Consider the following 27,469-nt stretch of genomic DNA (forward strand, 5'->3'; position numbering starts at 1 on the left):
AGCTGTTATAACTTAGTTTTTAGGGAAGTTTCAAATATGAGTATGACGTCCATCATTTCGAGATTTCTAGACCTCACCTCCCTCTACCACGTTTTTTCCAATACCTAATACATGCACTCTCACACTTTCGTAGAGCATCCCCCTCTCTCAAATGATGAATGTCATTTTTGGGTGACCCCTTAGTTAGTTTTTGATGGTGACCACAAAATTAAAAACGAATGCTGCACTAATGATGAAAATTATTTTATTTCTGATAAAATTCAAGATGACCAAATTAAAAATGACCATAATTATTGCATATGCAAGATACATACTTTCTCAGTTTGATTTGTGTTTTAGGATATATGAAAAGAAAGATACGTGAGGTGAATCAAAAAATGAGCTTCTCTACAAACTGCGAGCTAGCGTAAGAGGGTTCCACTAATATGCCTGCATCCCCCTGACGAGATTTCCGAACAAACAATTTCGCCAGAGATGTCATTGCCTCAAAATGCGGCTTACTTATGTGGAATTGTCGAACAGATGGGAAAGGCTGCCGAAGAAAACGAGGATGCCGACAATAGTCACAATTACATGAGATATTTGAAGTAATGTAAAAACGTTTCTAAATAGTTTTCAACAAGCCTGCCTGTGTGATCCAAGACAGGATTGAGCAGCGCATAAATATAACAAACATTTAGTTTGTCTGCGTATGTCCGAGAAAATTACAAATGAATCACGGCATCGGCTTTGACTGCTAAAAATACGTAAATTTCCTTATATTATTTTATATGATACATAGAGCTTAGCTTAGCTTAGCTTAGACTGACTACACATATCAATGGTTCACTCTTAAAAAATTAGAAATTTACATTTGACGTAATTCATTTTACCCTTAAACATTTTATGACACGACCAAATTAACAACACAATTTTACGTTTCTTTTGATTTAAAGACCATACTCGTGAAACGAAATTTGATTTCAAACACCTTTAGATTGAGTATTAAGTTCAACAATCTATCTTTACAAAAACGTATAACGTTTGTGTCAATTTCTTAACGTCACATGCTGCATTCCGTAAAATATCAACGTAAGACTGAATTCCTCATTTTTAAATACGTATATTTACATGATCTATGACATTTGAATCGGCATCATGTAAATCATTGAGTTTGTTTTCAAACATGGCTGATCCAGTACGTCGCGACTTTTCTTCTCTGGTTCGATATGAAAAAATAATACAAAATAAAGGAACATTGAAGGCTTCCGAGACTGTTGAAGAAGAAATTCAAAGCTTGTGACAATTAGTAGCCGCTGAGGAGTGATTATTCGCTGCTATAAAGTGCAGCTGTGATCGTGTAGCGCTAGGCCCTGCCGGTAATAAAAAAAATGTCTTCGGTTCGCGTCGACTGAGTGTTGCCTCTAATTGGGAAGCATCTTCTTCGGGAAGTGAATGTGTTGTGTAATCTTGCGAAAGTTGGTTTTAGTTATCCCAATTGGTGACCACTTGTCACATCTCGAAGAATACGCAAGTACCGAAGAATCGGCGTTATATTCTAGTGTGATTTGGATAGTGAAGGAAACGAAAATATGTCGTGAACTGCTGCAGGCAATGTGCGCCAAATAAAAATTGACTCCTGCAAGTTAATCAACTCATTACGCGTGGTAAAGATGCAAGCTGTTTAGTGTGTTTTAATGTTTGACCGTCAAACAACAAAGTGGTAAGAGTTTGAGCTATTTTCTATCAAGACATATCAACTCATTAATTAATTCTTGAAAAATATGACAGCAATGCTACAACAAAATTACACGTCGTAATGTAAAAGTCGGTCATAGCTACTTTTACGTCCCGACGTGTAATTTTTTTTTGGTTTTTTGTTGTCATGTAATTTTAAGAACAGATGTAATTTCGTGTCATAAGGTTCGCTTCTTTGATGTGCATCTAAAAACACGTAAAATTCAATGAACTTTTGGAAGAGTGTTGCTATTCCGTGATTGACCGAAGTCAGTGAAAATGCACAAAGAATCAACTAGAAGTTCGGCTGGGATTGGCCATAATCTTCTTCAGTGTGCATAATTCAGTGCCTCTATTTATAATAACGGCGCCGGCCACGTCCTTGCAGTCAGGTGGGATTGGGGGAAGGAATGTTAGTGTGTAACCTTTGCTATTTGGAGACCGTGTTTGCCTCTGCATCTCCACAAAGGTTACTGGGATGGATGTTTGTTAATGGGGAGGATCGTTGGGTCAAAGGATTCACTTTGATAAGTGATTAGACCATGATAAATAGTTTTTTGTCAAATATAAATATGCTTTTATGAAAATATAATATTTTTATTTGATATGAACAATTTCTATTTAAAGGAAAATTATGCCGACACTTGAGGTGACGAACCATTCAAAGTTTGTTGAACAAATATCTTAATGTAACATTCCTACAGCTGTCAGGACGAAAGCATGTGTTATTATATTTTACTTATTTGAAAAGAAACAAAAACTCGATTGGCTGGAACATCATAGAACACTCTTATTCTTATGCCGACACTTACAGTGGCGAACCATCCAAAGTTTGTTGAATAAAGTGAACCTTTCGCAAGTCTACACTTGTAGTGTCGAACCATTCAAAGTTTTTTTTTATAATAACAAAAATAAAGATAAAAAGAAAGGGGTGTTTTGAAAACAAAAAAATGTTAAACATAAATAATTAATGAATTAGAGTTTATGTCGACACTCACAGTGACGAACCATTCATAGTTTGTTGAAAAGTCATATTTACGTCCTATCGTTGTATCGATTAAATGTGCAGTCATACATATTTTATAGATTAGAAATAGTAGCATGAAACGAGCTCACCAATTGATCCGTCATCCTTGACTGAGCAGCAACAATCCACATTCAGCTTAACTCGTTTGATCGGCTATATAAAAGCACTCAGAGAAAATAGGCGCACGACCCGAGAGGGAAAACAACTGACGACTGCTCGGGCTTTCTTGACGCACTGCCAAGGAGCAATCGTCAAGGTCGAAGATCAAACAGAACTAACCGATCGCGGAACTTTTTCACTTCACTCGACCGACGCGCGACATGTTTGATCCTGCCCTCGTCACCCGCTCCCGCAGGAGCAAGCGTCAAGGTCGGAAGATCAAACAGAACTCTATATTATTTTATATGAACATAGAATCGAAAAATTGAATTCGCGCCTAAATGCTCAAGGTTTCTTAAAGCAGGACATCTAGAAAGTTTGAACTTTATTTTTGGATTAAACAAGAGGTTCGAACTTCAGCCAAATATATCGCTTAATTTTAAAATATAATGTCGCTCTTGAAGTGATATCAAAGTGCAAACAATTTTTACAATTGCCCTGGATTTCAAAATATTAAGCTATTGTTTATTATAGTAGTTTGACGTTGGATCTACTAGTGGATTTGAGAATTGTTAATTATTCATTACTTGATAATGAATTTTCGTCACTATCACATGATAACTTTTTCCTCAAAATTAACAAGAATTCGAACTAATTGTCTTTAGAATATATGATGTTGGAACGGCGCAAGACGTTGAAAAAACGGGACACTGATTTTGTAGCGATTTCCATATTTATTCGGCAAAGGGCTTTAAAACTATAATATAAATTTCATTTTATGTTCGATTAATCTTTTTTAACAGTAAACAATACTCACATCTCAGTGACTCTAGTATTTTCAGTCAACGTCTTCGTTACCGTCATGTCAGTCTAGTCAATTTACCTATTTAAGTCGATTTTAAGGTTTTAGTCTTAAGTCATGTTTTAGGATGTATGTTTACTTACAATTGCATGGTTTTATGAAATAGTTTAAGGTCAAATTCAGTTTTAATTCATGTAAATAGATTAAGCAGGATATAGTGTATGGAACCTAACCTGAAACCACAACATTAGCAAATTAACTAATATTTGTAATTAATACAACTGTCTTTCATATATAACTCACTTTTGGGAATTACTCGAGTCCATTGGAATTCATTGTGAGTAATCGCATGTAACTAATTGTCTAAATTAAAGGATTTTAACTGGATTTTAGCTACGATAGCTTTCCAAATGAATCACACTTTATCAACGATCTTCTCATAAGCTATTTGTTTATCTCCACTCACAACGTTGAAGTCATTGGGTGACAAGCCGTCTGTCAAATCCACAGCGTCCCTGTTGGGAATTTCTACTGCCGCGCCAAAGGTTGTAACGCCTCCCGCGACATCCCCCTCCACGTAATGCTGCTCCGGTCCAGCAGGATTACCTTCCGGAAGCACGTTGATCACGGCCAGCTTTGCCACGGGCCGGCGAAGAATTCCTGTAGCTGTTTGAACATCTACCTGCCGAACACGACCGTCTTTCCCAGGGATGACCTTCAAGACTTTACCTCTAGGCCATCGATTCCGAATGGCCTCGCCTACGATGAACACAACATCACCTTCCTTAACAGGCTTTACTTCGTCGTGCCATTTAGTACGCCGGGTCACGACTGGTAGATATTCTCGGATCCACCTACTCCAGAACTGATCCAGAACATAGCGGCACAAGTTCCATCCATTACGAAGTGCCTCGCCCTCTGTTGTAGGTGCTTTCTCTGGTTGTTTGACCCCATTCGAACTAAGGAGAATAAAATGATTCGGAGTCAAAGCCTCCTGGTCCGACGTCTCCAGCGGTACGTACGTCAACGGTCTGGAGTTGACAATTGATTCCGCTTCACAGATAATCGTGTGAAAAACCTCTTCAGACGGCGCACGGAATTCGTTGATCACCTCCATAGCTGTTTTCACTGATCTTACCATTCTCTCCCAGGCACCACCCATATGCGGGGAGGACGGTGGGATGAAGAACCAACGGGTGTTGGTGTTGGTGAATGTTTCCGCAAGCTCTCGGTTCATTGTAGCCAACTGATTGGCCAACTCTCGGCTAGCCCCAACAAAGTTTGTTCCGTGATCGGTGTAGATTTGTGTCGGTGCGCCTCGACGCGCAATGAATCTCCGTATTGCCAACTTACAGGACTCCGTAGAGAGTGATGCGGCTACCTCCACGTGGACGGCTCTTATCACCATACACGTAAAGAGCGCCACCCAGCGCTTCACCTGACTGCGGCCGATTTTTATCATGTACGGTCCGAAGTAGTCGACGCCAACCAGCGAAAAAGGACGGACGAACGGAGTTACTCGCGCTTCTGGAAGAGGCGCCATCTTAGGCACCGCCGGTTGTGCCTTGTAAACGTTGCACCATTGACACTTCTTCGACAACTTGCGCACCATAGTCCGGAGTGTTGAGATGTGAAACCGCTGACGAATCTCGTTAACTACTGTCTCGCCGTTGTGATGACCAAAACGCCTGTGGTGCCAATCTATCAGGAGCTCGGTGACACGATGATTCTTCGGCAAGATTATTGGGAATTTCGAATCGTACTTGGCAAGTGGGGACGCCTCTGTTCGGCCTGCCATCCGTATCACCCCAAACTCGTCCAGGAATGGCGACAACTGCTTAAGCGGGCTGCTGTTCTCCAAGTTCAGCAACCGATCTTCACTCTGATTTGCTTGCCGCAATACAACAAGCTCTTCGGCGTATTCTTCGGCTTGTGCAAGTCGCCACAATGCCCTCTCAGCTCGAACCAAATCTTCCTGCTTCAACACTCCTCCAGACTGCATCGATCTTTCCTTTCCTAGATCCAGATAACGATCCATAAACTGGTATACATATGCCGTGGTTCGTAGCATACGCTCCCATTTGGAGAACCGATTGTAATCGATGCACGGTTGTAACATTACCGCATGATGCACGTGAACTACTCGCAGTTCCTCTTCGGTGTTTACTACGGGAGCTTTTTGCCGTGGCCATTCACTTTCCGGCTTAAGTAGGAAGTCTGGCGCAGCAAACCAACGGCTATTCGGACGACAATCAGGGCCCTTTCCCCACTTTGTGGCTTCATCCGCTACATTGATTTTGGTGGATATCCAACGCCATTCCTCAGGCTGCGTTTCTTCCAGGATCTCTCCGATGCGTACCGCTACGTATTGCCGATACCTCCGAGCATCCGAGTTGATCCATGAAAGCACATTTGTGGAGTCAGTCCAGAGGAATCTGCGGCTCGGTGCTATAGTGTGATACTCGGAAATAGACTTCGCTAGTCGACTTCCAATCACCGCCGCTTGTAATTCTAATCTGGGAATCGATAGTGGCTTTATCGGTGCCACTTTGGCCTTTGAAGCTATCAAGGCACATCGAGGCTGCCCATTGTCGATAATCCGGAAGTACGCGACACAAGCATAGACAGATTCGCTCGCGTCCACGAAAATATGAAGTTCAAGGGTTTGCAAACTGTCTGGATTGTATCCGGGAAAATAGCAGCGTGGTATCCGCGTTTGACTCAACTCGGAGAGCTTCTTAATCCATCGCTTCCAGTCTTCAAGCACGTCTGATGGAATTGCCTCATCCCATCCAACTTTAGCTCTCCAAAGGTCTTGGATGATGATCTTGCCGTGGATGAGCAGGTTCGAAATCAATCCAAGCGGATCGAAGACGCTCATGACGAACCGCAGGATGCTCCGCTTCGTTACTTCACCGAACTGGTCCGGCAGTTTGACCGCATATACGAAAACATCGTCGTCCGGTAGCCACGCCATACCGAGAACACGTTCTACTTGGCTTTCCTTGTCCACGCTAAAGTCCTTTCTTGTATCCTCTGCCACTTCTCCCAGAATCTGCAACACCTGCTTCGAATTTGAACGCCAGTTCCGTAGTTCGAATCCCGCGGATTGTTGAACCTCTCGTACCTCCGACGCCAGTTTTGCCATGGCTTCCTCCGTATCGCGGCTATCGAGGTAGTCATCCACGTAGTGGTTTTCCACCACTGCTGCCGCCGCTTCCGGAAATTCTGCCTTGCACTCCATCGCGTTAGTGTTTTTCACGAAATTTGCCGAACAGGGCGAACATGTCGACCCAAAGGTTGCCACATTCATGACGAAAACCTCCGGCTTCATCGATGGATCGCTTCTGTAGAGAAACCGCTGAACCTGTTGGTCTTCCTTTCTGATCTTCAGCTGATGATACATCTCTCGGATGTCACCTGCAATCGCTATCTGTCGCTGACGGAAACGGCACAATACTGTTGGTAACGACGTGAGAAGGTCCGGCCCCTTTAAAAGTGTGCCGTTCAGAGACACTCCGTTGACTTTGGCGGCCGCGTCCCAAACGATGCGAACCTTACCGGGCTTCCGTGGGTTAGTTACCACTCCGAGAGGCAGGTACCATGTACGATGAGGATCACTTTCTTCCAACTCCTGCGGCGTCGCTTTGTGGGCGTAGCCTTTGTTCAAGTATTCGGAAATCTGCTTGTCCAAACTCGTCCTCAATTCTGGATGATTTCGAAGTTTCCGCTCGAGGCAGATCAGCCGGCGCTCGGCCATGCCATAACTGGATGGCAACTCCACGACATCGTACCGCCATAGCAATCCGGTTTCATAGTGACCGTCAGCACGCTTGACAGTCGTTTGCTGCAGGATCTCCTTCGCTCGACGATCCTCATCTGCTTCTGGCCCGCATGTCACGGATACTCCAAGGTTTTCAACCGCAAAGTAGCCTTTTACTAGGTCATGTAACCTATTATCGTCTTCGTTCTTGCATATGTGTAATATTCGAGGTGACGAATCCGCTTTCGAGTCTCCGATGCTCCCGAAGATCGTCCATCCTAGCTTCGTTTTTGCCGCCACCGGTCCAAGTCGTCCTTCGCGCACCTTGAGGGGTAATGACAGTCTTATGTTGTCCAGCCCAATCAGGATTGTCGGAACGGCATTCTCGTAGCTTCTTACTGGTAGTCCGGCCAAATACGGGTACCGACGAGACAGTTCTTCATACTGCAGCGTCTGTACAGGAAGCTCCAGTTTACTTACGGTGCTGACGCTTGTCAACGAGAAACTTTTGCTGCTTTCTTCGCCGGAAATCCTCAGACTGACAAGCCGTGAGTCAGCTTCGTGCCGAGAGACATTCCCCGTCCAGGTCAAACACAGTGGTTTCAAGTCTCCTCCAAGATTCAGCAGGTTTGCCACCTCTCGATCGATCAGGGTCGATGACGAACCTTCATCAAGAAAGGCGAACGTGGATAATCGGGTCTTCTCACCATACAACACCACCGGGATGATGCGGAAAACCGTGGCGCTTCGAATCCGACAATGCACGTTGACGACCGCTTCAGATTTCGGCCGCGCTCCCGAACTTTCAGACGTTGGTTTCACCCCTATCGGTTGACCCGGGTGAAGTGATGGATGGTGTTTTTTATCGCAATCTCCGACTCCACAGATGCGTGTAGATTTACAGGACCATTTCCCATGGGGTACTAAACAGACCGCACATAGCTGGTGCGTTTCAACGGTCATTAACCGATCTCCGAATGACAAGGACTTGAACTTGTTGCAGTCCTTAATCCGATGCTTCACACTGTGGCAAACGTAGCAGGGTCTTTCCTTGCTTTCCACCTTCTTCACCTGCTGTTGCTCAAATTTCCGGGGCTCCGAAGACACATGAGCGTTGACGAACGCCTTCTCCTTTCGTTGCTTCTCGTTTCCGCCGGCCCGAGGTCCTTCGAAGTCGGTGAAGTGCGCCACATCACTTGCGGCCGACGTGATGGCACTCATATACTCGCAAAACGTTCCCAAGTCCACAGGACCGGCGCTCTTCTTGTATAATGCCCAATCCAATCGGAGATGCGGCGGCAGCTTTTCCACCAGCTCTTGTAGAAGCGTGGGGTTAGTGAGGTGGGCTAGCTGATTTGCGGCCTGCAAATGACCAACAAGATTCTGGACAACGAGGCCGAAATTCACTAGAGTTTCAAGCCGTTCAGCCTTCGGAGTGGGTACACTACGTACTTTGCTAAGCAACGACTGGACCAATCGCTCAGGGCTCCCGAAAAGAATCTCCAGCGTCTCCATAACTTTCGGGACCGATGTTGGCAGCAGCAAATTACTCCGAACGGCCTCCAACGCTTTGCCCTTAAGGCATCTCTGCAGCCTCATCAGGTTCTCTGACTGAGAGTAACCACACATTGCAGTAGAGTTACGGAAGCTGCTCACAAAAAGGGGCCATTCCTCTGGATTTCCAGAAAACACTGGAAGTTCCTTTGGAACAACCTGTCTGGCGGACAACTGCTGCTGGAATTGTCCCCACATCGCCTGTTGATTTTGTATCTGCTGCAGCTGGGTAGCATATGGCTCGTTCTGTTGCTGTGGCGATGAATGTGACGATGCAGGTTGATGTATTGCTGACTGAGGCAATAATATCTCCGGCTCGACATGATGTTGTGGAGGTGAGGGGGTGTACGAAGCTGAGGAGCGCAACGCAGATGGAGGCTGAGATTGATCGTCGACTTGATCACACACCACCGATCTCGATACGTGCGACTGTGTGTGAGCCTGTTGAAACGAAGGATTGAACGATGGCAACGTTGATGCTGGTTGCACGCTCGATTGCTGCTCGATTGAGTGGGCTAGGGGTTCTTGCGACGAGTGCAAAACTGGGGGAAGCTGCGACGACGTCGACACCATGCTGCGAGGAGCTTTTGCTTGTGCTGAATTCGACGGAGGCGATTCGACAGTCAAATCCACAGGCGGTCTACCAGTTGTGTGTGGTAATGATGTTTCGCTTACGGGTGGGAACGAAACACGTGTTCGAGTTTTTGGCTTCGAGATCGGTTCTGGGAATAAGAACGTCGGTAGGGGCGGTCGTGGAACTACCTTTGGCAGTATGGACAGGGATTGCATCTGCGTGGATGGGGGAAACAACGACTGTGTATAAACCGGCTGGGTGTACACCGACTGTCTATACATGGATCGTACTGGCTGCGAACTTTGTACGGTACCACCGATTCTTATTGGAGTCGATGCTGTTATCGGATTATTGATACCTGCCACCGACCCGATACCTTCTGCTTCTACGTTATCGTTGATAACAGGCCCAGGACGATTTCCTCTGCCAACCGCTTCAACGTTTGGCGATGGGTTCGAGGTGATTTTGGGCACAGCTCCGGTGTATCGAGAAACTATTCCTCTTCTAGGCACAACCATCTCAGTGCCAACCGAAATTGGTGGAAAAATATCCTCAATGTGTTCGGGCACTGGATTTCCTCCCGCTGCTTCATCCACTCCGTCCACCCACTCCTGAACCTGGCTATTTCGGCTAGCTCGGCTTCGACGACTTCTACGACTATCCGCTTCTTCGTCCTCAGCCTCGGCGATTAGAAGAGCATATTTCTCATCGAGATATTTCTTCTCCAGCGCAGCTTTTGCTTCCAGTCGAATACGATCCTGTTCTTGCTGCTCTTGAATCAGCTTTTCTTGAGCCCTTTTCTCCTCCTCCAGCCGTAATAGTTGAAGCTGCAACCGTGAAGATCGTGAAGTGCTGCCGCTTTTACCGGATACCGAATGATCACTTATGGTCACCGTGAATACGCACCGCTCGCATGACCACTTACCGATGTACCTCTCAGCCACCCCCGCACACGTACGATGGTACCAACGATGACACCGATCGCAAGCTACCATTTTCGTCACGTCGTTCGGGTTTTTGCACTTTTCGCAAATGCGCTGAGATCTCGTTGTCGTGGGCATCATGGATTCGTACTCTGCACCTCCGTAATCTTTTAATCCGTTTCAGCAACACACTTTCTATGAGTTGAGATTTTTAAAGAGTGTTGGAACGGCGCAAGACGTTGAAAAAACGGGACACTGATTTTGTAGCGATTTCCATATTTATTCGGCAAAGGGCTTTAAAACTATAATATAAATTTCATTTTATGTTCGATTAATCTTTTTTAACAGTAAACAATACTCACATCTCAGTGACTCTAGTATTTTCAGTCAACGTCTTCGTTACCGTCATGTCAGTCTAGTCAATTTACCTATTTAAGTCGATTTTAAGGTTTTAGTCTTAAGTCATGTTTTAGGATGTATGTTTACTTACAATTGCATGGTTTTATGAAATAGTTTAAGGTCAAATTCAGTTTTAATTCATGTAAATAGATTAAGCAGGATATAGTGTATGGAACCTAACCTGAAACCACAACATTAGCAAATTAACTAATATTTGTAATTAATACAACTGTCTTTCATATATAACTCACTTTTGGGAATTACTCGAGTCCATTGGAATTCATTGTGAGTAATCGCATGTAACTAATTGTCTAAATTAAAGGATTTTAACTGGATTTTAGCTACGATAGCTTTCCAAATGAATCACACTTTATCAACGATCTTCTCATAAGCTATTTGTTTATCTCCACTCACAACGTTGAAGTCATTGGGTGACAAGCCGTCTGTCAAATCCACAGCGTCCCTGTTGGGAATTTCTACTGCCGCGCCAAAGGTTGTAACGCCTCCCGCGACATATGAAATGATTTTTTTCTGCTTCAAAATTTCATGTATCGTATCAAACTTCAAAAGATACTTGAGATGGTTCGATCGATATTGTTTCATGCTGAAGTTATATCGCAATTTCAACATAATTTCTCTTTTCACATGAAAAAGTGATTTATATACCAAAGGAATATCAGAATTCAGTGGTGACAAGAGCTCGTACAGCTCGGAAATTTCAATTGATTTTCTACAGGGTGTTAATTTGCTCCTTATTACTCCACGGTGTTTATACAGCTTGACAATTTCCATTGGTATCCCACAGAGCGTAAAGATGCACCTGATCTATGCGGATTAAGGTCAAATTTCTGCAAGGCGTTGATAAAGCTTTGAATTTTAAATTATTGTTCTGAATTAAGATGAGCGATATGAGACCATATCAAATTACTCCAGGGCGTTAATACAGCTCGGGTTAATTTCGATTGATGTCATAGAGGGCGTTAAGATGCAGCTGATCTAAAATTTTCTCCAAGACATTTATACAGCTTGACAAGTTTGATTGATGCCATCAAGGGCGTTAAAATGCAGCTTATTTATGTAGGATAAGGTCAGATTACTCCAGGGCCTTGATACAGCTTGAAATTTTCAAATGATACAGAGTGTTAACATGCAAATGATCTACATAAGACAATGTCAAATTACCCTAATGCGTTTTAAAAGATTGTATTTTACAATTTATATCCTTAAGCTTGTTAAGATGCACCAAATCTTCTTGAAATGAGGTCAAATTACTCCAAGGCGTCGATACAGCTTGGAACTTTTAATTGATTTATTGCGTTAAGGCACACTTTATCTACATAGGATCTAATTTGTCGTATGTACCGCTTAGAATTTGCAATTGATCTCAATCAAGGCGTTGAGATGCAGTTGGTCCACATAACAAAAGGTCAAAAAATTCAGTGTGTTGAAGCAGCAGGAAATCTCGATTAATTTTCCAAACGGGTTTTAAGATCCTCCAGATCTTGCAAAGATATAGGTGAGATAAAGTCAAATTACTCCAGGGTGTTAATATAGCTTACCAATTTTAATGATGTTGGACCAATTTTAATTTGATACAGTACGTTCAAATACACCCGATCGATTTGGAATACTGTCAAATTACTCAGGGCGTTGATACAACAATGAATTTATTAAATGATGTCCTACAGGGCGTTAAGATACAGCTCATCTATTTGATGCAAAATCAAATTACTCCAGAGCGTTGATACAGCTCGGGTTAATTTCGATTGATGTCATAGAGGGCGTTAAGATGCAGCTGATCTAAAATTTTCTCCAAGACATTTATACAGCTTGACAAGTTTGATTGATGCCATCAAGGGCGTTAAAATGCAGCTTATTTATGTAGGATAAGGTCAGATTACTCCAGGGCCTTGATACAGCTTGAAATTTTCAAATGATACAGAGTGTTAACATGCAAATGATCTACATAAGACAATGTCAAATTACCCTAATGCGTTTTAAAAGATTGTATTTTACAATTTATATCCTTAAGCTTGTTAAGATGCACCAAATCTTCTTGAAATGAGGTCAAATTACTCCAAGGCGTCGATACAGCTTGGAACTTTTAATTGATTTATTGCGTTAAGGCACACTTTATCTACATAGGATCTAATTTGTCGTATGTACCGCTTAGAATTTGCAATTGATCTCAATCAAGGCGTTGAGATGCAGTTGGTCCACATAACAAAAGGTCAAAAAATTCAGTGTGTTGAAGCAGCAGGAAATCTCGATTAATTTTCCAAACGGGTTTTAAGATCCTCCAGATCTTGCAAAGATATAGGTGAGATAAAGTCAAATTACTCCAGGGTGTTAATATAGCTTACCAATTTTAATGATGTTGGACCAATTTTAATTTGATACAGTACGTTCAAATACACCCGATCGATTTGGAATACTGTCAAATTACTCAGGGCGTTGATACAACAATGAATTTATTAAATGATGTCCTACAGGGCGTTAAGATACAGCTCATCTATTTGATGCAAAATCAAATTACTCCAGAGCGTTGATACAGCTTGACAATCTGAATTGATGTTATCCAGGGCGTTGATACAGCTTGGAATTATCAAATTAAGCCCTAAAGGGCGGTCGAAAAGTTCAAATTAATCCAGGGCGTTGATCCAGCTTAGAGTTTACAACTAATGTCCTACAGGGCGTTAAGTTGTATCTGATATACATGGAATAAGCTCAAATTACTCCAAGGTGTATCAACGCTCTGGAGCACGTAGGTTTCGATTGATTTTCTACAGAGCACTCAGATGCTCTAGATCTCGCAAAGATCTATGTCGAATAAAGTCAAACGACTCCAGGGCGTCAACACAGATGGATCACTTTATGTCATACAGGGAGTTAAGATGCATCTGATCCTCGTAAAACAATATAAAATTACTGTACGGCGTTGATAAAACTTAGAATTTTAAATTGATGTCCTACAGAGCGTTGAGATGAACCTGATCTACAAAGGGAAAAGTCAAAACACTCCAGGGCCTTTATACAACTTGAAAATTTTGATGGATTTTCTACAAGGCGTAAAGATGCAACCTCGCAACCATATATGGAAACAATTTGAAAATATCGATTGATGTCCTACAGAGCGTCAATATGCGCCTGATATACATAATAAGGTCAAATAACTACAGGGCGTTGATGCGGCTAAGAAATTTCGATTGATTTTCTACAGGGTTTCCCCAACTTGACGATTGATGTCATGCAGGGCGTTGAGTTGCACCTGATCTATATAGAGCAAAGTCAAAATACTCCAGGGCGTTGATATAACTATAAATTGATGTCTTCGGACCGTTATGATGCACCTGATCTACATAGAATAAAGTCAAACGACTCCAGGGCGTAATTATTAAATGATATCCTACAGGGCGTTAAATGCAACTGATCCAATTGAGATAAGGTCAAATTGCTCCAGGACGTTGATACAGCTTGACAATTTCGATTGATGTTACACAGGGCGTTTAGTTTCACCTGATCTACATGCAACAAAGTTAAATTAATTCAGTTCGATGATACAGCTTGAATTTTCAACTGATATCCCGAAGGGCGTTAGGAAAATCTGAGAAAAGCTTCTTAGTCGTCGACTAAGCGCGACTAAGCAGGACGACAGGGCTGCTGCTTCCTAGAAAGATGGTAAGTGAAGAAGCTGGTGTTGCAGCCAAAAAAGGGTATCCGCAAGTAGATCCTGCTTTATATAGACTGCGTTATATGTTTGCTGGACACTCTTGGTAAACTCTGGAGAAGATCATCCTCGACAGGCTGATGATCTACGCGGAAGGCGAGAACGGATTGTCGAAAAGGCAGTTCGGACTCCGAAAAAACGACTTCGACGGTAGATGCCGATTCGGACGGTCATCGCGTTTGCGGAGAAAGCGTCCAAGCAGAAAAGGAGAGGCAATCGATACTGCGCAGTGGTAACGATAGATGTTAAGAACGCGTTCAACTGGCACTTTAGGTTGTATTCTATGACAGATGCGCGTATTTTAACCACAACTGTAGGGCCGTCTTCAGTGTCGTGTATTAGACTTGACTTGGAGTACACGACACTGAAGTCGGCCTTTTAGTTGAGGTCGAAATACGCGTATCTGTCAAAAAGTACAAACTCTAGGAATTCTACTACTGGTGTATTCCAGTGAATCAAGTGTCACCCAACACGCAGCAACAAAAACATTGTCACCTACTATTCTTGTTGCAACAATTTTTTTCCGCAACATCAGTATATTACCACTTTAACAGAATATGACAATGAGCAATCACCGAGTGCGCAGCGATCTTCTGCGCTTCACATTGCAATTTTCGAGATCTTTCTCTGTGTTGGTAAACATTGGCACATTATCGAACAGTTTCAATAAAACAAATTTGGTTTTGTGTTTAAAATAACTGCTTGATCGCGAATTGAAAAGGTTACAACAATGTTGCACCCTGCGGTTGTCATGACAATTTTGATTTTGATTGCATCACAATCTGCAAAAGTTGGGATAAACGGTTGTGAGCGAGCCTGCTTTGTTGTTTGTTTTTCGTCTCTCTTGATGACAATTTGATTCACTGGTATATTCGCTTTTTATTTACTTGTGTTTCAAACTTTCCACTAGGTGCATATTATTTGTATATTCCTTCCGATCGCATTATTTTTGTTTGCTTCGCGTACGGAAATGAGTTTGTGAAGCATGTGAGTTTGTAAATATAGCACGAAAATTGCTAAAGCGTATTCGTCTCATGGATGAGGTTATATAAACAAGTAACGAAATCCCAACCCGGTGTCGCGATACGAAAAATCCCCATTCATTCTCATCAACCGAAACAAACCCCAAGAATGGAGATCTCATTTCATTCCGTTCCGATATGACATCGGTACCAGCAGGTATACCATGTGACCCCATTTCGGTGATGGATCAGCCCTCCCTCCCCTCTAGTCCCGGTCGAAATGGAGAATTATGTATTATGGGAAGAACGCAAATATCACCGCATCAGTTGGCAGGTCTAGGTGTATGCTCTGCGCCGCAATACGAAACGAAATGTATGCCACTTTGTGACACCGTACAGTCCTTGTGTTTGTTCCCGGTTCCTCATATCATCTTACTTCCGCTTCATCCTGACAGGCTCCCCGAATAAAAACCAAAATATATACAATATAACTCAATTTTGTTAACTATAAATAAACAATAAATTTTATTGTTTTTCGAAGCTTTTTACGGGAATACGTACGTTATACAAACCATACTGTAAATTTTAAGAACAAAATATCATAATGTAATCATATCGTTATATTTACAATATACTGTATCGTACTGTTTGAGGTTACTGTTACAATAAATTATACAATTTTTGTATAATAATTTTCAATCCGGGTTTCTACAGAACGACTGTCAGCAATGTGCCCGGGAAGACAAGTCCATTCGGAATGTGTGCTTAGCTGTCATTTATCTGCCGCTGTCGAGATCCCGTCGCGCTGTTCATCCGCTGCCTGGCTGTACGGAATGGAAGAATGTTATCTCTCCGGCGAGGTGTCTGTGCATGGGATCCATCCTCAGGATGGTCATTTCTGTGTCCGGTCCAGTCCCCACACATCTCGGCCAGCAGACTGCGGAAGACCACCACCACCAGGCTCATAAAGGAATGCCCAATGTGAGGTGGCGCTCGTGTTTACCAGCTTTTCCCATGTCGGAGCGTTATTTCTCATGAATGATAATTTGACTTTGATAGCGCCTCGTTTGAGTCAACTAACAACGACCACGCGTCTCCATCGCTGTCGGGACCTGTCTGTGTGTCGCATCAATCACCTTTCTATTGATGGCCTCTGGGGTCTGTTCCTTTCTGTGTAATGATTGTTTGCCTCGAACCAGATTCAGGATTCCAGCGCTTTTCTATTGTTATCGGAGAAGTGAAACAAGCACAAGAAGTTGGGGGACGTCGCCGGAGGAGAACTAAATGCGACTCCACCTTCCTACCCGCCCATTGCCTAGGAAAAAAGCTTATGAATAGGAAAAGTGCACTGAGCGAGACAAAATAGAAAGAAATCTCCATCGAAAGGAGAAAATGTGTTCGCTATAAATAGGAAAGTGGCTCTTGAGGAATAAAGCCCTTTACGGGTGTGCTGCTCTTGCTGTGTGTCCTATCGCTGCCGTGCAATAATGTGGGCGAAAAAACACTAACCGAGGGCACTGACGACTGTAACAACAGTAAGAGTAGAGGCAGCGAAGGGAAGCGTCCTTTCGTGGCCCCCTTTTGGCTCACGGGAGGTAATGCGATTAAGCGTGAAAGCAATTGTTGGTGATGGTTCAAATTGTTGCGTGAATTGAATCAGAGCGCTAAGTGAAACAATATGTGTAGCAAATTGCTGTCGGATTAGGTTAAGGTTGGTGGGGCCGCTGCATCACGATAAGGACGATGGGCTAGGTTTTGTTGGAATGTGTGGGTATATGTATTTTTTATTCCTCTATTAGTATCATTTCAAACATTACATTTGAGTGTTAGAAATATTAGGAGAAACCTTGCATTTCTTCAAGTATGAAGAAAAAATATCTAAACTTTTTTTGTTATCTACTACAGATGACATGCAGGCTTCGTCCTTTGGCAGAGAGTCCTGTGTCAGTTGCAAATAATGATTTTTAACATCCCTGGGATAACTCGAGGAAGTCAGATGTAAGAATATTGTATAATATTGGTCCCAAAATGCTGCCTTGATAAACACCAGCTTTCACGGTAAGTATTTCAGACCTGAAGTTCTGATAATTAACCTGAAGTGTGAGATTTGACAGATAACTTTAAATTATTATAAACAATGTATGTTGGAAAATTAAAGTTTTTTAACTTTACAACCAAGCCTTCATGCCAAACACTGTCAAATGATTTTTTTATGTCTAGAAGAGCAAGACCAGTAGAATAGCCTTCAGATTTGTTGGAACGAATCAAATTTGTTACACGTAAAAGTTGATGAGTGGTCGAATGTCCATGTCGGAATGCGAACTGTTTATTGGCAAAAATTTAATTTTCGTTAATGTGGACCATCATTCTGTTGAAAATTACCCTTTCAAAAAGTTAACTGATTGAGGAAAGCAAGCTAACTGGATGATAACTAGAACTTTCGGCAGGAGTTTTGCCCGGATTTAAAATCGATACAACCTTGGCATTTTTCCGTTTGTCAGAAAATGATCAGCTTCTCTCTGGAAGTTTCTTGACGAGGATGTAAAAAAATCCATGGATATATGTATTTATGTGTGCCATTTGTAGATTATTTGCAAAATGAATAAGTATGTAGGAATTATGTAATTTTGTGTTGAATAAAATTGTTTTTCATTAGCATTTACAGCTCAAAACTTGAATAGAAATGACATCTTCAGACTTCTTTATTTTATATTTTTGTTGAATAAATTCGGTCAAAATAATCATTTTTATGTTTTATTATAATAATGACTTCAAAAAAGTTCATGGTGGTTACTTCAAATGACTCACTGAGAAACTAGCTCCTCAGAGCAAGAACAAATTTGTTATCAAGATTTTCAAACAAAAATTAGATAAATTGATGAAAGTTGTGCAGCCGGATAGTGGGTTGCAGTTTATTAATTTTTTCCGCTCACAACCCAGTTTATTAATTTTTTCCGCTCACAACCTAGAAGTATCATACTGTAATATCAGGTATGCCCCTATGAGTAGGAAAAACTTCCATGTGTTCAAAATGTATTGTGTTTCTATAATTCGGGAATTAAAAAGCTTAAAAGTCATCGAATGAAAAATGCGATCCAATGATTCAGAAATTATGGCAATCTCTTTCACCACATTCTAGAAAGATTAAAACCATCTAATGCACATTGTATCCCTTTATGTTAGAAAAATGGTTCCGGCCACCGCTGACTGGTGTAAAATCATGAAATAAAAAGCCCTTGTGATATAAAGAGCCCTTGTGATTAAAGAAAAATGAAACAAAAGCACTGACATTCTTGAAGAGTAATATCCTCAGTAATATCATGCAGATTGGGGTAGTCAAACAGTGTTTTTCCCTAAGAAATTGGCTTAAACTATTGTATAAAAAGTTGACAGAGGTACAAAGTCAACAAGAACAAAGAATAATATCATATAATGAAAATTGCGCCCTTATTCATAAATTTTGACAATTTTTCCATCCACTTCTCGATAAGGTTCTTTCACAATATGAGAACTGCGCCCCTATGGTTAAGTTATTTTTTGTTATGCATCGACTACTCAAAACATCATTAAATTTTAAATTGCACCTTATAATCCAGGAATTTTGGAACTTTATCGACCACATTCTTATTGAGTAATATTAGTTAATGAAAATTGCAGTCCTATGGTTCAAAAACTATGACAATATACAGTTGACAAGAAGTGCCATGTTCTTATCATTGAGTATGATAATGATATATGATATATATGATAAAAATACCACACTTGTAATTGCACAAATATGACCATTTTTCCGCCTATTCTTCATTAACACCATACCATGTATCATATCATAAAGTTTGCGCCTCTTAGTGAGCGCAAAAACTTATTTATTATTCTTGGATCAGAAAACAGAACTTATTAGAGTAGTGGCTGATTAAATTTGTCTTTAGCCCTCAAACTAATGAATGACAATTTTCATCAGCTACTGGTCTATTTCTGGTATTCTGCTTTCTGGTGAAAAAAGCGCCCTTATTATCCAAGAAAAAGTTTTTGCGCCTACTACCCTAACAGAATTATATATTGTACAAAACATAACGCCCCTTTTATTATAAAAAAAATCACCAACAACAAAAAAGTTTTCTATCATTCATCATTCATCATCAACAAAACACTGTTATTGAATGAGTACTGCGCCTCTATGATGCAGAAATTAAGACATTTTACCTGCCCACCTTTCCTTGCGCCTTTACGATTCGTTATTAATAACCTATTACATTCTGTGTACAAAATGGTGCCTCTATGATTCAGGAATATTGACAATTTCTTTCTTAGCCGAGTGGTTAGAGTCCGCGTCAAAGCCATACTGAAAGTGTCTAGGTTCGATTCCCGGTTGGTCCAGGATATTTTCGTAATGGAAATTTCTTTGACTTCCCTGGGCATATAGTATAATCGTATTTGCCACACAATATACGAATGCGAAAATGGCAACATTGGCAAAGAATGCTATCAGTTAATAACTGTGGAAGTGCTCATAAGAACACTAAGCTGAGCAGCAGGCTAAGTTCCAGTGAGGATGTAATGCCAAGAAGAAGAAAGAACCTTTCATTTTAGTCTGTGCACAAATTTGCGTTCCTATGATTCAGGAATAATGACAATTGTTTCGCCCCAAACCTTATCATAATATATAACAAAATGAAAATTGCGCCCCAATGCTACAAGAATTTTTTTTTTCATTCACTACCCACAAATTATCTTTTATCGTATAAATTTCGCTCCATTTATTCAGGAACTACAGTATGGCCCATAAAAAAATGCGAAAATTATTTTAACGTAAATATAGCAACCATAGGCGTTATTTTCATTGTTTTTGATATTGAATGTAATTTCTGATTATTGTAGTATATTCTGACACAACTTCGCTATCCAGGACAATTTTTGTCATATTTTTCTTACTGTTCTAAATAATGTAATAAAGCAAATAAGTTCATAGGATTTTTTCGCCCAAAGCTAGAAACAGCGTCTGATTGTCGTATACTCTGGTGATAAACTTTCCACCTTCAAAAATCACACTTTATTGTTGAAAATTTTAGTTTGTTTGGTATCAGAGGATGGAGGAGTTCTTAGAGAACGTGATCTTCATGATCACAATAAAATATTTTGCCAGGGTCATAGTTTTGAGGGCATTTGCGTCTTATAGGTTTGATATGCCTTTATTTTTTGTTAAAGTTGAATAAAAAATTAATACGGAGGCCTATAACAGATTTTCGAGAATAAAATTTGTTCCTTCGGTTAGAGACAACTTATATCAATACTAGCTCATAGGTTTTGAGCAAAACGGAGCCGCTTATCACACTTATATGAATGTTCAATCAAAGCTTTCCAAAATGAGCCATTTTTTCGAAAATATGTTCAAGTCTCCATTCATCCAGGTATGAACTGGTTCTATCATTTGATATGGGCGTATGCTGGAGACAAGGCCTTTGAAGAATCTCACGCCATCGTTGATGTTTTAGAAGCTTTCATCACACAGATATTGAACTCGACGTCCGCATGATAAAATTTGAAGGTATGTTTTCAATTGCTCTCTGGTAAGGTAAAAGTAACAGATAAAAATCATGTCCAAAGCGAAAAACTGAGTCTAAATAGATTAAACAATACAAGTAATGAATAATATTAATGTTTCATACACATTTTCTATGTAAAAATTACCATAAAACATGATATGACAATTTTCGCATTTTTTTATGGGCCATACTGTATATGAGAAAATTCTCCTGCCTCCTTTCATAGAGTACTACCATTTGAAAATTGCGCCAATATCAATCATCTCCACTCATTGAGTGATATCATACAATAATGATTTTTCCCGCAATCTAGTGGAACAAAATCAATAATTCGGTTACGAAGCATTTCCGGCATTTGGTATCTCCGGCAAAGTTTTTTTTCCATAGCCTACTGTTTTCGAGTTATTGGCAAAAGAAGACCAAATTAGTGAAAAAACGATTTTATTTCAGAGCAATTTTTTAATCGTAATATCTCAAAAACCGCAAAAAATCGCAAGTTAAAATTTTCTGACAACAAAGAACAATACTAGATGAAACGGATGCCAAAATTTCGAAGAGGTATATTTTCATGGCTTTGAATTTCATCTGGATTTTCATCTCTTACAGTTTTTTGAAGCTTTTCATTTAAGGTGATTTTAAAACGAAGCCAAACTTTGAATTTTCAAGTGCACAAGACTGGAGAATCTGACAACGGTCCGCGTTGAAAATCAATCAAATTGCTTGCTTGCAGGTGGAGACCAATGAGACAAAATTTCAAGGCGAAGTGCTTTTTGGTTAACAAGTCTTGTGCTATTGAAAACTTGAAGTGCGGCTTCGTTTTTTAATCACCTTAAGGAAATCACCGTAATTTAAACACAAATTTAAGCTTAATAAACCTAACAGTTCTCAGAGCCGAAGGAATCTCAAAATTGCTACCTTTGATCTGAATCCTCTGCTTCAAATCATCCAAAGATCAATCAATGCTCTTTCCGCTTAAAAACAAATCTAAAAGCTCATGACAAGAGATAGTGCGCTTTGAAATTTTAGTATTTTGAGATATCGACAGCTTTATGATTTTATTTTCTATATAATAGTTACACATTCAAAAAATTAATTGCTCACTTTGAGCCATGATGACGACAATTGACCGACCCATGATCAAATTTTTATGGCATACTATATCATTTGAATCATTGAAAAAAAGAATCATAAATGTACCCGGTTTTAATCTACACATTCATCTTACATAACTCAGTACTCCCTTAAGGAACTGCTCTAAAACTGAATTTCATGGCTGATTATTTCTAAACGTCAATCGTCTCTTCAGATTGGATCATGTAATTTTAACTGTATTGGAGTAAAGTTAAAAATTTCCTCTATTTTGTTCAAGTGTTTTCGTTGTTTCTTAATATTAAAGTGTCTTCTTGATTTTTAGTGTTTTCCACCAGAGTATGTGCTTGTTTTATTTTTATCAGCAAAAAATATTATATGATAAGGTTCTTAATAAAAATGTTAAACTTGATGAAAAAATCGAATTTTTAATAATTTGGTCTTATTTTGCCAATATGCACCACCTATGCGGACCTATGCGGACGATTTACGAACTATTCATTTATGCCAGTGGATGGTCCTTGATATTACAAAAAACTTTGCTCAAGACTGGCCCATAGTGCATTGCGCAGATTTTGTTTTCAATATTTTCATCCGTTTCCTAAGGGTTTAATCATGTTATAAAAATTGCGCTTCTATTATTCAGAAATCGTGACAATTTTCATGATCCACTTATCATATTTTATCATGCAGGACATATTGCGCCCCTTGTGGTCAGGAGTTCTGACGATTTTTTTCACCATCTTCTCAAATGAGTGCTCTTCGTTCACTACACATTATTTAAAAATTATGTCAATTTTGCCACCCATTTTCTTTTATTTACCTGTGTCATATAAATGAAATTGCATTTTTTTTCGAACATTTTCTTATAGTGCCCTTATTGGTGTGCCCCTAAGCTAACTATCCAGGTCACCTTCCCTTAATGAGAACTATTATAAAATAGAAATTACACCCCTGCGATTGGGAAAGTATATTGTTCGCCCATCTAAAGGGTTATATCATATCGAAAAATTTACGCCCCATCGATTCAGAATGAGATATAAACGCAATAGAAATTACGCCCCTGCGATTGGGGCAGTATGAAAATGTTTCGCCTTTGTTTAAGGGTAATGTCACAGCAAAAATTTTGCACCCCTTCGGATCATTACGAATCTATTTTTACGCCCCCTCGCCCATTGTATTACATCATGTAGTGAAAATTACACCATTTTGCTACAGTAAGTACGATAATTTTTTCATCAACTATTCTAAAGGTTTCTATCATCTAATGAAAATAGCGCCCCTATGATCCCATTTTCTTTTCAACTAATGAATAAATCTTATAAAAATTTATTCATAAACAGTCCAGTAATTATGACAATATTTGAGTAATCTCATCCAACAAAAATTGCACCCCATATAGCACTATTGATTAGAAATTATAACTTCTTTCCAAACGCTTCCGCTTCTAAATGCCAATCATATAATGGAAATAACGACCGTATTCTGGAATTCTGACATATTTTTATCCACTATTCAATATTTTTCGCCCAAGATCTCATTGAACAGTATCATGTTTTGAAAATTGCGCCCCATAAGGCACCATAGTTCAGAAATTGTTTCACTTTTTTTCACTTCTCATAAGGGTTAAATCTGATTGGATACTAAAATTGCGCCCATAATGCATGAATCATGATAATTTTTTCGCCACCTTCCTTTTTCAGTGATATCTTGTAATGAAAATTGCGCTCCTGTGGTTCAGAAATTATCACAATTTTTCAGGTCACTTCTCATTATTGAAAATTATTATGTAATGGAAATAACTGGGGGGTGAAGTAATTCGATGTAATAGCTTCGGATAGAACGCAAAATTGGGCCTTCCTTAGCCGAGTGGTTAGAGCCCGTGGCTACAAAGCAAAGCCATGCTGAAGGTGTCTGGGTTCGATTCCCGGTCGGTCCAGGATCTTTTCGTAACGTAAATTTCCTTGATTTCCCTGGGTATAGAGTATCATCGTACCTGCAACACGATATACGAAAGCGAAAATGGCAACTTTGGCAAAGAAAGCTCTCAGTTATTAACTGTGGAAGTGCTCATAAGAACACTAAGCTGAGAAGCAGGCTGTGCCCCGGTGAGGACGGTAATGCTAAGAAGAAGAAGAAGAAGAACGCAAAATTGTCTGTATGTGCGATAATGAGAAAACAAATCAGCTAGTGAAAAAAGAGTGAATGAAGAAGTTAGTCTGTACTGTGAAATCTGCCCCGAGCATTCATCGCAATTTTCTACCAAAATTAACATCAAATAGCTCACGATTAAAATGCATATAATCTGTCTATTCAACCGATGGAAATATTTAAAGCCCACAAATGCCACATGCCACAAATTCAACGCCCTCTCTGTTTTCCGGAAAATCCACTAATACAACAACTTTCCCGCGCAACTATCTAGATTGCTGAATCCCCAAACATGCAGCAGAACCCTCACTTTCACCAACAACTCATTTCACCTCGCTCGGAAAGCATCCGATGCAGAGCTATCGTTTCCAACAATCAGCATTTCACCGGCAACGAAAAACTCCAGGAATTCATCTATACGAAAAACGCTTTCAGAAACCACGCGCATTTCACGGGTTTTGTTTGCAGTTTATTATTTCGCAGTGCATGGGGCTGACTCTACAGCGGTGTAACTTCAAGGTGCATTGAAATCATGCTTGAGTGTGCCCACATGCTTGCGATGAAATCGAAGCAGAAATTTTAAATTAGCTCATTATGTTCGCTTTTGGGCGGAAACTTTTCCAGAACTTACCTTCAGTGACGATGGGAAGAATTGTTTGTTGGTTGAATCTGGAATGGAAAGAAAATTACGGGAAATTTTAGTTATTTTTATAAACCGAGTCAAATGGAATTATATTTTATAAGCTTTTTCACCCCACGCATGCTTAGATTATTTCATACATTTTGACCTATTTTGACCTAAGACAAGACGTGACAGGTCAAAGTACTAAAACGAAACCAATTGCCTGTCAAAAAAGACCACTTCTCATTGGTCGTTTTGGCAAAGGCCTACTTTTACATCGTTGAGTTGGATTGCTTTCATCGAAAGTTTGAAATTTATATTCGATGTTAAGTTTATGTTAAGTGCTTCTACAATGCTAAAATAAATAAAAAATACCCAATTGAGTGCAATATAATGAAAATTCTTTAATTTTTTTGAAAAACATCTCTTGATTATTAACGTAATATTTAAAAAGTATAGCACCCTCTATTGCACTAAATGAATGAAGCATGCAAGAAACAATCAACATGTGTGCTTTGATTTAAATTTTTTTTCACAAGATTTGCTTAAAAAGATACTGGTAGCACTGGTTTTCGTATCGTCAAGGTTATCGACTGAAAAACAACCGTGCAGTCTTAGTTGAGCTGTCACGTCCTGTCCTAGATTTTGATACAACGCCCTCAATTTAATCGAGTCAAATCGACTTTGTACCGAATTTGAAAAGATAGTGTTTCCTAACACAGAACACCTAGATGTAAGAAATGATTGTAATATTTTAAATAATACTAAAGAAGGAATTTAAATAAAAACCGTTGCATTTTGTAAATATTATCGAATGTATGACATCACATTCCTAATTTACAGAAAAACATCCGTTAATTTAGAAAGCTTTGCTGGTCGACATCCTTTGGTTGATCTCTTAAAATGCTATCCAGATTTGGAAAACTCAACTTCTGGAAACATTTATGGTTCATTATAACGGTGTAGGTACTCATAGATTTTCACATCATTTCTCACTGTATTTATAAATATTAGTCATGGGCGAAGTATTATCATATTACTCCTAGGAATTATTTCAGTACTTCCTCTAGAAAGCTTCTAGAAGTTCCATTGTTAGTCTTTCAGATTTTTTTTGTGAGTCCCAATGAATGATCTAACAATTGATTCTTCAGAAAATTAGGCTTTTTTATTAAGAAATCCATCTATAAACTGTTCCCAAAATTCATTCATGATTTTTTCTAAAATTCCTCCATTGTTTCTTTCATGAATCACTATATCAAATCATCACAATTTGTCCAGAAATTGTCTTGAATATTGATATACATATACATGGCTCTGTTGATAACAATCGAGCAGTGTTGCCATTATCAGAACACGAAATTTTAAGTTTTAGAAAGTTCTCAGTTAATCTCGGATCAGTATTGCCACATCTAGACGTTGCATTTTTCTAATTACTTATACGTCACGAATTGAAATTGATAAGTTTTACGAAATTTTTCGTATGTACAACAAATAATTCGTTGTTTTCGTAAAAAATACTGTAATTTATGCTTAAAAACCCTTTTTTGTGTATTTATCATACACATTCCGTATACTTCCGCAGCTCTATAAATTTGCAACGTTGGCATTATAGATTTATAAAGTTCCCTGCAGCAATATATACTATAATTCATCCATGAATTTCAATATGAAACCATACAAACAGTTTTGAAGAAATTCTTTTGACAACTTCTCCAGTGAATCTTACGCTGCAGTAAAGTTTCAGTTTAGTTCAGTTTCAGTTCATCAAAATATCAATCCATTTTTTTCAACTTTCCTCCATGAATTTCTCTAGTATTTAATTTAGTTAGTTCTGAAAAAATCTCAAGAGCTTCATTCTGGTTTGCTCTAAGAGGTTATTCAGGAAAACATCAAAGACGTACGTAATTTTCATTCCTAGATAAATAACTTTTGAAACTCCTGAAGGAATCCCCGAAAGAATTCCTAAGAAACCTCTGGAGTAATTGCTTGAAAACACCTGGAGGAATTCCTGGTTATACTTCAGGAGGTATCCTTGAGTAGAATCCCAGCAAGAATTCCTGGAAAAACTACTGGAAGAATTCCTGGAGAAAATCCTGGAGGAATCTTTGGAGGAATCTTTGAAGGAGTGCCTGAATTGATCCCATGGGGAACCCCTAGAAGAATCCCAAGAGAAATTTTTGGAGGAATCCCAAGAGCCTCCAGGAAGCATTCCTGGAGGAATCCCAGTAAGAAATGCTTGAGGGATCCCAGTCAAAATTCTTAGAGAAGCAAGGAATTCTGGAGAAATTATTGAAGAAATCCCTGGAGGAGTCCTTGAAGGAATTTCTGGTGGAATCCCTGGAGGATTCTTTTAAAGAATCCCTGGAGGAATCCCTGGAAGAATCCCTGGAGGAATCCCTGGAAGAATCCATGGAGAAATTCCTGGAAGAATCCCTGAAGAAATTCCTGGAGGAATTCTTGAAGGAACTCCTGTAGTAATTCCTGAAGGAATCCCTGGAAGAGTTTCTGGAGGAAACCA

At 39.8% G+C, this 27,469-nt stretch overlaps 1 protein-coding gene across 5 annotated transcripts in view; it reads right to left on the minus strand.

The window, feature by feature from the left end:
* Positions 1-27,469, minus strand: part of LOC5572215 (high affinity cGMP-specific 3',5'-cyclic phosphodiesterase 9A) — a 781,628-nt gene that overhangs the window by 246,288 nt on the left and 507,871 nt on the right. For all 5 annotated transcript variants that reach the window (XM_021853022.1, XM_021853027.1, XM_021853024.1 and 2 more), the window contains one exon: positions 24,961-24,998. The gene's annotated coding sequence lies outside the window, so the exon portion shown is untranslated. The remainder of the gene's footprint in view (positions 1-24,960; positions 24,999-27,469) is intronic.

This window comes from Aedes aegypti, chromosome 3 (assembly GCF_002204515.2).
Source record: "Aedes aegypti strain LVP_AGWG chromosome 3, AaegL5.0 Primary Assembly, whole genome shotgun sequence".
NCBI lineage: Eukaryota > Metazoa > Arthropoda > Insecta > Diptera > Culicidae > Aedes > Aedes aegypti.